This window comes from Mus pahari, chromosome 8 (genome assembly GCF_900095145.1).
Source record: "Mus pahari chromosome 8, PAHARI_EIJ_v1.1, whole genome shotgun sequence".
NCBI lineage: Eukaryota > Metazoa > Chordata > Mammalia > Rodentia > Muridae > Mus > Mus pahari.
In genome coordinates, this window is record NC_034597.1 from 102,324,607 (window position 1) to 102,333,802 (window position 9,196).

The 9,196-nt window shown below is 38.8% G+C and overlaps 1 non-coding gene across 1 annotated transcript; it reads right to left on the minus strand.

Moving 5' to 3' along the window:
• Positions 1 to 896: 896 nt before the first annotated feature.
• LOC115064668 lies at positions 897 to 1,000 on the minus strand. The gene has a single exon (XR_003844482.1). It is a non-coding gene; the product is annotated as a U6 spliceosomal RNA (small nuclear RNA).
• Positions 1,001 to 9,196: the final 8,196 nt, after the last annotated feature.

The window sequence follows — 9,196 nt, forward strand, 5'->3', positions numbered from 1 at the left end:
TCTTCTCTTTGTTTGTAACTGATTGATTTCAGCCCTGTGCTCTACTATTTCCTGGTGTCTACTCTTCTTGGATGCGTTTGCTTCTTGTTTTAGAGTGTTCCCATGTGCTGTTAAGTTGCCCGGATAAGATCTGTCCTATTTCTTTATGAAGGCACTTAGTTCTGTGAATTTTCCTCTTAGCACTGCTTTCATTGTGTCCCATAAGTTTGGGCATGCTGTGCCTTCATTGTCATTAAATTCTAAAAAGTCGTTATTTTCTCTCTCTATGTCTTCACTGACCAACTGATCATTGAGTAGAGAGTTTTTCAGCTTCCATGAGAATACAGGCTTTCTGTTGTTTCTGTTTTTGTTGAAGTTCAGCAAGGAGTTATTTCAATTTTCTTGTATCCGTTGAGGTTTACATTGTGCTTAATTATATGGTCAATTTTGGAGAGGATTCCATGAGGTACTAACTATAACTGACCACTCCTATCACCATTGGTCCTGGACAGGGACTTCCTACCTCCAATTATGTCCAAAGTCCTTGCTAGATATTATAGAGTCCTGAATTTCTCAAGTCACATCTATTCCTCAGCCAAACACTCACAACAGTTTTCTTTCTTTCTTTCTTTCTTTCTTTCTTTCTTTCTTTCTTTCTTTCTTTCTTTCTTTCTTTCTTTCTTTCTTTCTTTTGTCTCCCACTCACTCTAGACCTACTCATTTTCCAGAAACACACCAACCAAGCTTCTGATTCATAATGTTGTGTTACTTCCCTCTGAAGGAAATGTGTGGTTTCAGACAGACACATACCTCCTCTTCAATCAGGTTACACTTCTATTTCAAGTCTTTAAATCCTATCTGGAACCTTATTTATATTGACCTTCTACATTTTTTTTGTATTTATATATTCAATTTTAAAAAATAGGTAAATTTCCACAAATCTGTATGTCATTCTTGTGCAGGGGCTGTGATAATCTCCTTGGTATCATCTCAAGTTTAGTGTGTAAGCCACAATATGCATAAAGGTAAGCACATAGGAAACTTGGCTGCACATACAAGCAGTAGATAAAAATCTGTAGGCAAATAATGAAAACGCAAAACAGTAACTGAAAATGTATACAAGGAGTGTTCAAAATGTCGTGAAAGTGGAAAAGGAGGGCAGGCAGATTATTGGCTGGCTAATTGAGTTTGCCACATTGGCTGACAGAAAGCAACCTAATTGCTAAGTTCTTGGAGACCTTAAAAGAAATTTTCAGGTGCTGGGGTCAAATCCCTGGAAGTACAAGACAAGAGGCTGAAAGAGGATGTTTAAAACATAAAAAGGTAAATTAAGGAAGAGATGACACAAGCAGCTTGTCTCTTCTCTGCTGAGACTAATATTAAATCTTATTAATGAAGATTAAGAATAAATTTGCAGTCTTGCTCCTATTTGAAGCCAGGTAAACAGTAGATTACCAAACACAACATCACAATTACAGTTGCAGTCTTGCTGGGAAACCATGAGGACTGCATATTTTAATGTTTTCTAACAACTTAAATGCACAATCATCCAAGACAACTTGGCTGATGCACTTCTTACTATGGGCAGGAATGTCTTGGACACTCAGTTTCTTCATGGACTCCTCTATCTTACAGGCATATGAAAATTAGACACCTACCCAAATCTGGTGAAATAAAACTTTCATCACAATTGTACCTAATTCCCAGAAATCTTTTTTTTTCAAGCAAGAGTTCTTTGTTGTCAGCATGTTTTATGAAAATTGTAATAAGATCCCAGTCTGATTCCTTATAACATGGTGCCATCTAGAGATTAAAGCTGATGTTGCTGCAAGCTACATTATCCTGAACCAGTTTCTAGACTGCAACATTGTATTTTATTGGGGATATATTTAATAGGGTGTTTTAAGTGTCTATTACAGACTATCTAGATGTAATGCATTTAAAATAAATTAATGACTGCTCAAGTCAATAAGAGAATGCTTTGCTTAGGAATGTCACAATATACTATACAAAAGGTATAGGAACACCAGTTTAAGTTTTGTAAGGAGGTATAATCAAACCTTTTCAAAGAAGCAAGGCAGTGCAGTCTGCGCCTGTTTACCTTGGGCCTGAATTCTGCAGCCAGTCCCACAACACCCAAAGGAAGCTCCACTCCCAGGTGCTCTAACATGTCCAGGATCAGAGGATCAGAGATGAGGAGGACACAACATCTGTTCCAACACCACTGGGAGTAACTGAGACTAGTGGGACACAGGAACACAGGAACCCGCTCCTGCCCAGTGACTCAGGTTCCTTTCTGGTTTGAGAAGGTGCCCTGAGTAGACTTTGGGGGCAAATCCTGCAGTCAGTCCAACAACACCTAGAGGAAGCTACACTCCCAGGTGCGCTAACATGCCCAGGATCCCAGGATCCTGGGATCCCAGGAGATTGGTCACACCAGGAGCTCAAGGTCCCCGAGGCACCTTGACTCTCAGGAACTACAACACACCCAGGATCTCAGAATCACAGGATCCTGGAAACACAGGGTCACAGAGCAGGACTCTGAGGAGTTCTGACACAAACAGAATCACAGGAAGGACAGGCCCCAGTCAGATATAGTGAGAGCAGGGAGCACTAGAGATAATCAGATGGTGGGAAGCAAGCATAAGAACATAAGCAACAGAAACCAAGGTTACTTGACATGATAAGAATGCAATTCTCCCACCACGGCAAGTCCTGAATACACCATAACAATGGAAAAGCAAGATTCAGATTTCAGATCACTTCTCATGATGATGATAGAGGACTTTAAGATGGATATAAATAACTCCCTTAAAGAAATAGAGAACACAGATAAACAGGTAGAAGCCCTTAAAGAGGAAACATAAAAATACCTTAAAGAATTACAGAAAGACAGAATCAAAGAGGCAAAGGAAATGAACAAAATCATCCAAGATCTAAAAATGGAAATAGAAACAATAAAGAAATCACAAAGGGAGACAACCCTGGAGTTAAAAAACCTAGGAAAGAGATCAGGAGTTACAGATGCAAGCATCACCAACAGAATACAAGAGATAGAAGAGAGAATCTCAGGTGCAGAGGATACCATAGAGAACGCGGACACAACAATCAAAGAAAATGCAAAATGCAAAAAGATCCTAACCCAAAACATCCAGGAAATCCAGGACACAATGAGAAGACCAAACTTAAGGATAATAGGTATAGAAGAGTGTGAAGATCCCCAAATTAAAGGGCCAATAAATATCTTCAAAAAATTATAGAAGAAAAATTTCCTAACCTAAAGAAAGAGATGCCCATTANCATACAAGAAGCCTACAGAACTCCAAATACACTGGACTAGAAAAGAAATTCCTCCCATCACATAATTAAAACACCAACTGAACTAAACAAAGAAAGAATATTACTCTCAATTACCATAGACAGAAAACGTGATATTCCATGACAAAACCAAATTTACAAATATCTTCCCACAAGTCCAGCCCTACAACTGATAATAGATGGAAAACAACAAAGGAAGGGAAGCTACACCCTAGAAAAAAACAAGAAAGTAGTCTTTCAACAAACCCTAAAGAAGACAGCCACACAGCAAAATTCTACCTCTAACAACAAAAATAACAGGAAGCAATAATCACTTTTTCTTAATATCTCTTAACATTAATAGACTCAATTCCCTGATAAAAAGACATAGACAATCAGATCGGATACATAAACAGGACCCAGCATTTTGCTGAGTACAAGAAACGCACCTCAGTGTCAAAGACAGACACTACTTCAGAGTAAAAGGTTGGAAAACAATTTTCCAAGAAAATGATCCCAAGAAACAANCTGGAGTAGCCATTCTAATATCAAATAAAATCAACTTTCAACCAAAAGTTATCAAAAAGGATAAGGAAGGACACTTCATACTGGTCAAAGGAAAAATTTGCCAAGATGAACTCTCAATTTTGAACACCTGTGCTCCAAATGCAAGGGCACCCACATTCATAAAAGAAACCTTATCAAAGCTCAAAGCACACATCACACTTCATACAATAATAATGGGAGAGTTCAACACCTCACTCTCAGCAATGGACAGATCATGGAAACAGAAACTAAACAGAGACACAGTGAAACTAACAGAAGTTATGAACCAAATGAATCTAACAGATATTTATAGGACATTTCATCCTAAAGCAAAAGAATGTACCTTCTTCTCAGCACTTCATGGTACTTTTTCCAAAACTGACCATATAACTGGTCACAAAACAGGCCTCAACAGATACAAGAAGATTGGAATAATCCCATGCACCCTGGAAACTCACCATGAACTAAGGCTGGTCTTAAATTCCAACAAAAATAGTGAAAAACATACATACATTGGAAGCTGAACAACGCTCTACTCAATGATAACTTGGTCGAGGAAGAAATAAAGAAATTAAAGACTTTTTAGAATTTAATGAAAATGAAGACATATCACACTAAAACTTATGGGATACAACAAAAGAAAAAACTTTCATTGAGGTAAGAGGAAAACTCATAGCTCTAAGCGCCTCCAAAAAGAAACTGGTAAGAGCTTACACTAGCAGCTTGACAACACATCTGAAAGCTCTAGAACAAAAAGATGGAAATACACCCAAGAGGAATAGATGGCAGAAAATAATCAAACACAGGGCTGAAATCAACCAAATAGAACCCAAAAGAATCAAACCAGGAGTTGATTCTTTGAGAAAATCAACAAGATAAATAAACCCTTAGCCAGACTAACCAGAGGNCACATAGACAGTATCCAAATTAATAAAGTCAGAAATGAAAAGGGAGACATAACAACAAGAACTGTAGAAATTCAAAAACAATCATCAGATTCTACTGCAAAAACTTATACTCAACAAAATTGGAAAATCTGGATGAAATGGACAATTTTCTGGACGCATACCAGGGGCCAAAGTTAAAACAGGATCAGATAAACCATCTAAACACTCCCATAAATCCCTAAAGAAATAGAAGCAATCATTAATAGTCTCTCAACCAAAAAAAAAAAAGCCCAGGACCAGGTGGATTTAGTGGAGAATTCTATCAGACCTTTAAAGGAGACCTAATACCAACACTCTTAAAACTATTCCACAAAATAGAAACAGAAGGAACCAAATTTGTTCTATGAAGCCACAATTACATTTATACCTAAATCACACAAAGACCCAACAAAGAAAGAGAACTTCAGACCAATCTCCCTTATGAACACTGATGCAAAGATACTCATTAAAATTCTTGTCAACCAAATCCAAAACACTTAAAAACGATCATTCACCATGATCAAGTAGGCTTCATTTCAGGGATGCAAAAAAATATTTCAATATACTGAAATCTATCAATGTAATCCACTACATAAACAAACTCAAAGGTCAGAAAACACATGATCATTTCATTAGACTCTGAAAAGGCATTTGACAAAATTCTACACCCCTTCATGATAAAAGTCTTGAAAAGATCAAAACTCAAGATCCATACCTAAACTTAGTAAAAGCAATATACAGCAAACCAGTAGCCAACATCAAACTAAATGAAGAGAAATTTGAAGCAATTCCACGAAAATCAGGGACTAGACAAGGTTGGCCACTCTTTCCCTATCAATACAATATAGTACTTGAAGTTCTAGCTAGAGCAATTAGATAACAAAAGGTAGTCAAAGTGATACAAATTGGAAAGGAAGAAGTCAAAATATCACTATTTGCAGTAATATTTAAGTATATGATCTTATACTTAAGTGACCCCAAAATTTCCACCAGAGAACTACTAAAGCTGATAAACAACTTCAGCAAAGTGGTTGGATATAATATTAACTCAAACAAATCAATAGCCTTCCTATACTCAAAGGATAAACAGGGTGAGAAAGAAATTAGGGAAATGACACCCTTCACAATTACCACAAATATTATTACATACATTGGTGTGAATCTGACCAAGCAAGTGAAAGATCTGTATGACAAAAACTTCAAGCCTCTGAAGAATGAATTGAATATTTTTGTTTGAGTTACAGGAGTAAATATGGAGACAAAGTATAGAGCAGAGAGTGAAGGAAAGGCCATTTGGAGACTGTCCCACCTGGGGATTCTTCCCATATACAGTTACCAAACCTAGACATTATTGTGGTTGCCAAGAAGTGCATGCTGAAAGGATCCCGATATGGCTGTCTCCCGAGAGACCCTGCCAGTGCCTTACAAATACAGAGTGGATGCTCACAGCCAACCATTGGTCTGAGAGCAGGATCCCCAATAGAGGAGTTAGAGAAAGGACTGAAGGAGTTCAAGAGGTTTGCAATTCCATAGGAAGAATAATATCAACCAACCAGACCCCCCCTGCCCACCCAGAACTCTCAGGGACTAAGCCATCAGCAAATGAGTACAAATGGCTCCAGCTGCATGTGTAGCAGAGGATGGCCTTGACAGGCATCAATGGGAGGAGAGGTCCTTGGTCCTATGAAGGCTTGATAGATGCCCTAGTGTAGGGGAATGGAGGGCAGGGATGTGGGAGTGGGTGGGTGAGTGAAGGAACACCCTCATAGAAGCAAGGGGAAGAGGATGGGATAAGGGGTTTCCAGGAGGGAAGGAAACTGAGAAAGGGTATAACACTTGAAATGTAAATAAAGAACATATCCAATAAAAAAAAAAAAAGAAGAAGAAGAAGCAAGGCAGAGTTCTTTATATATACAAAACATTTGATTTGTAAAATGGCTCAGGTGAGGCCCAGCACTTATGCAGACATCGGTTCCCTGACTCCTCCATTTCAGCGACACACTAGCTTCATAGCTCGGAAGGAACAGAAGTGCCCTTTCACACACTTCTGAAGATAGAAATCTAAAATCAAGACACCCAAAGGCAGATTCCCTCTAAAGTCTTTAGGGAAGACCTTTCCTCTTCATACCTCACAATTTCTGGTGACGTGAGCCGTCTTCCTCTTGATACCCTGGATCCTGGCCATACCACTTCAGTCTCCTTCTGTTCTGTGACTCACCGTGGCTGCATGGCTCCAATCTGTATTCTTGCCTCCGCTTTTCCTGGATCTCTCCGCTCTGAGTCTTTCCTTTCTGAGTCTTTCCTTTGCATGTCTTGGTAGGACAATTGTTGGACTGAGGCTCTTCCTGGAGAATTCATGCTGTCATCTTAGCTTGCGTAACCTTGATAACATCTGTGAAGACTCTTTCTGCCAAATAAGGTAACATTCTTTAGTTCCAGGAACTTAGTGTCCTCTTATCTTTTAGATGGTTGTCACTCAACATATCACATTCTGTTTCTTTTATGCAAAAAGTAAAGTTTTGATGTCATTAATTTTATCACACAATTGAAAGGAAAGTTTATACACAAAGATGGCTTGGTACAATTGATATTTGGGTATAGAAAAGCATGGATTATGCTGACCATCTCGTGCGTTTAGATAGTAGGATCCTGTTCTCTATCCACTGAGCACCAAGTGCAGCCCTGCTATTTATGACTACTAAAAAGTCTTATAATGACACTGCTAAATATACCATGGTGCGCTGTGGGGTACAGTTACCCTCAGTTAATAAAAGTGATCCTGATTTTATCATAAGCAAATCTTCTAAGATGAAATGATACCGGAGGGAAAAGTGACAAAGAGTGACTTAAAAGGATTCATGGAGGAAATAAAGTGAACTGATGCTTGAAGAAAGAGCTGTCCATGGCATTGAGAAAGCTCTAACAGCCACAGATGCCAGCTTATGAGAAGCCTTCTCTCCTTGTCCACACCAAACACCATTATGTTACTTTGCTGAAGCAAGAACTTTATTAAAATGTGTCTGTCAGACTCTCAGCCAGGCCCTGCTACAGTGTAATGATGGCAGGCAACTAGTGAGGGAGTGATGGTGGAGTCAGCCTGGAAAGGTCAGGGTACAGAACTGGAAGGTAACTGTGTTGCATGTGGAGAAATGTTGACCTATCTATCATGTGTATTAAAATGAGCTGAGTAAAGAAAGATAACCCACAGAAGACACCAAAGAGGCCAGAAAAACAGACAAGAAAGAAACATCTAAGAAATCCTTTAAATAGTCTTGTGAAGCACTGAGTTCAGGTGTTGAGCTGATGACGGGGAATTAAAAGGGATTTCCGCAAGAAGAAATAAATGTCAGCTTCTCACTGCTAAACATGGAGAACGTGAGGAGAGAGAAGCATAAAGAAAGCTTATAGGTAAGGATGACTCACAACAGGAAGCCCTCAGAGGAATGAGGCGATGAGTCTTAGGAAAAGTTATATCACATCATAAAATGGGAAGATATACATTTTTGACCAACTTTAGGTTCTTTTTCTTTAAGTAATTGATGGTGGATACGAAAGAAATTGAGTTAATATGATGTAATTTGTAATTAAATTGAGTTGTTAGCTAGAACCTATTGCTTTTGGAGTTCCCAAAATCCTCAGGGTCATGGAAAAAGTTATTTTGAAAACTGAAAAATAGAGGTTGTTCTGTCTCTACAGTGACTCTTACTTTAGGCTGAACAGATAGGCAACTGCACACCGCCACATTGTTCAGGTTTTGACTTGCAAACAACTATCCTTCATGAAAAAAACAGTGTTCACAACCCTACTTCAGACTGACAGTTACATTAACACCAAATAATTCTGAGAAAAGAGTTTGTTTTAAAAAATGAAAATTAAAAATCTCTCAAGGTAGAGTTTTCTCATTGTTGCCAATTTTTTAAGCAAACTGCTTATTAATGGCTTGAAGAGATAATTATATAGTGACTTCAGGTGTGTTTTTCTGTTTTTCTCTTAATTTTCTATTTGGCAATCCTTAGGTTGTCATCCTCTCAGTATTTTATATTTTTTATTAATAATTTTATTTCTTTACATCTCAAGTGTTGCTCCCCCCTCAAAGTTCTTCCCCCATCTCACTCCCCTTCACTCTGAGAGGATGGCTTCCCAGGGCATTACCTCCTCCCTGCGCCATCAAGTCTCTACAAGACTTAGCTGCATCCTCTCCCACTGAGGACAGACAAGGCCATCCTCTGCTACAGATGAGCCTGGCCTAGGACCAGCCCATGTATGCTCTTTGCTTGGTTCCTTTATCTCTGGGAGTTCCCAGGGGTCCAGGTTAGTTGACACTTGGTGTTCATCTGGGGTTGCCATCCCTTTCAGCTCCTTCAACCCTTTCTCTAACTAATGTATACAGGTCACGCCCTGACCTCAGACCAATGCTCCAATGCTTGTCTGTGAGTTTCTGCAGCCGT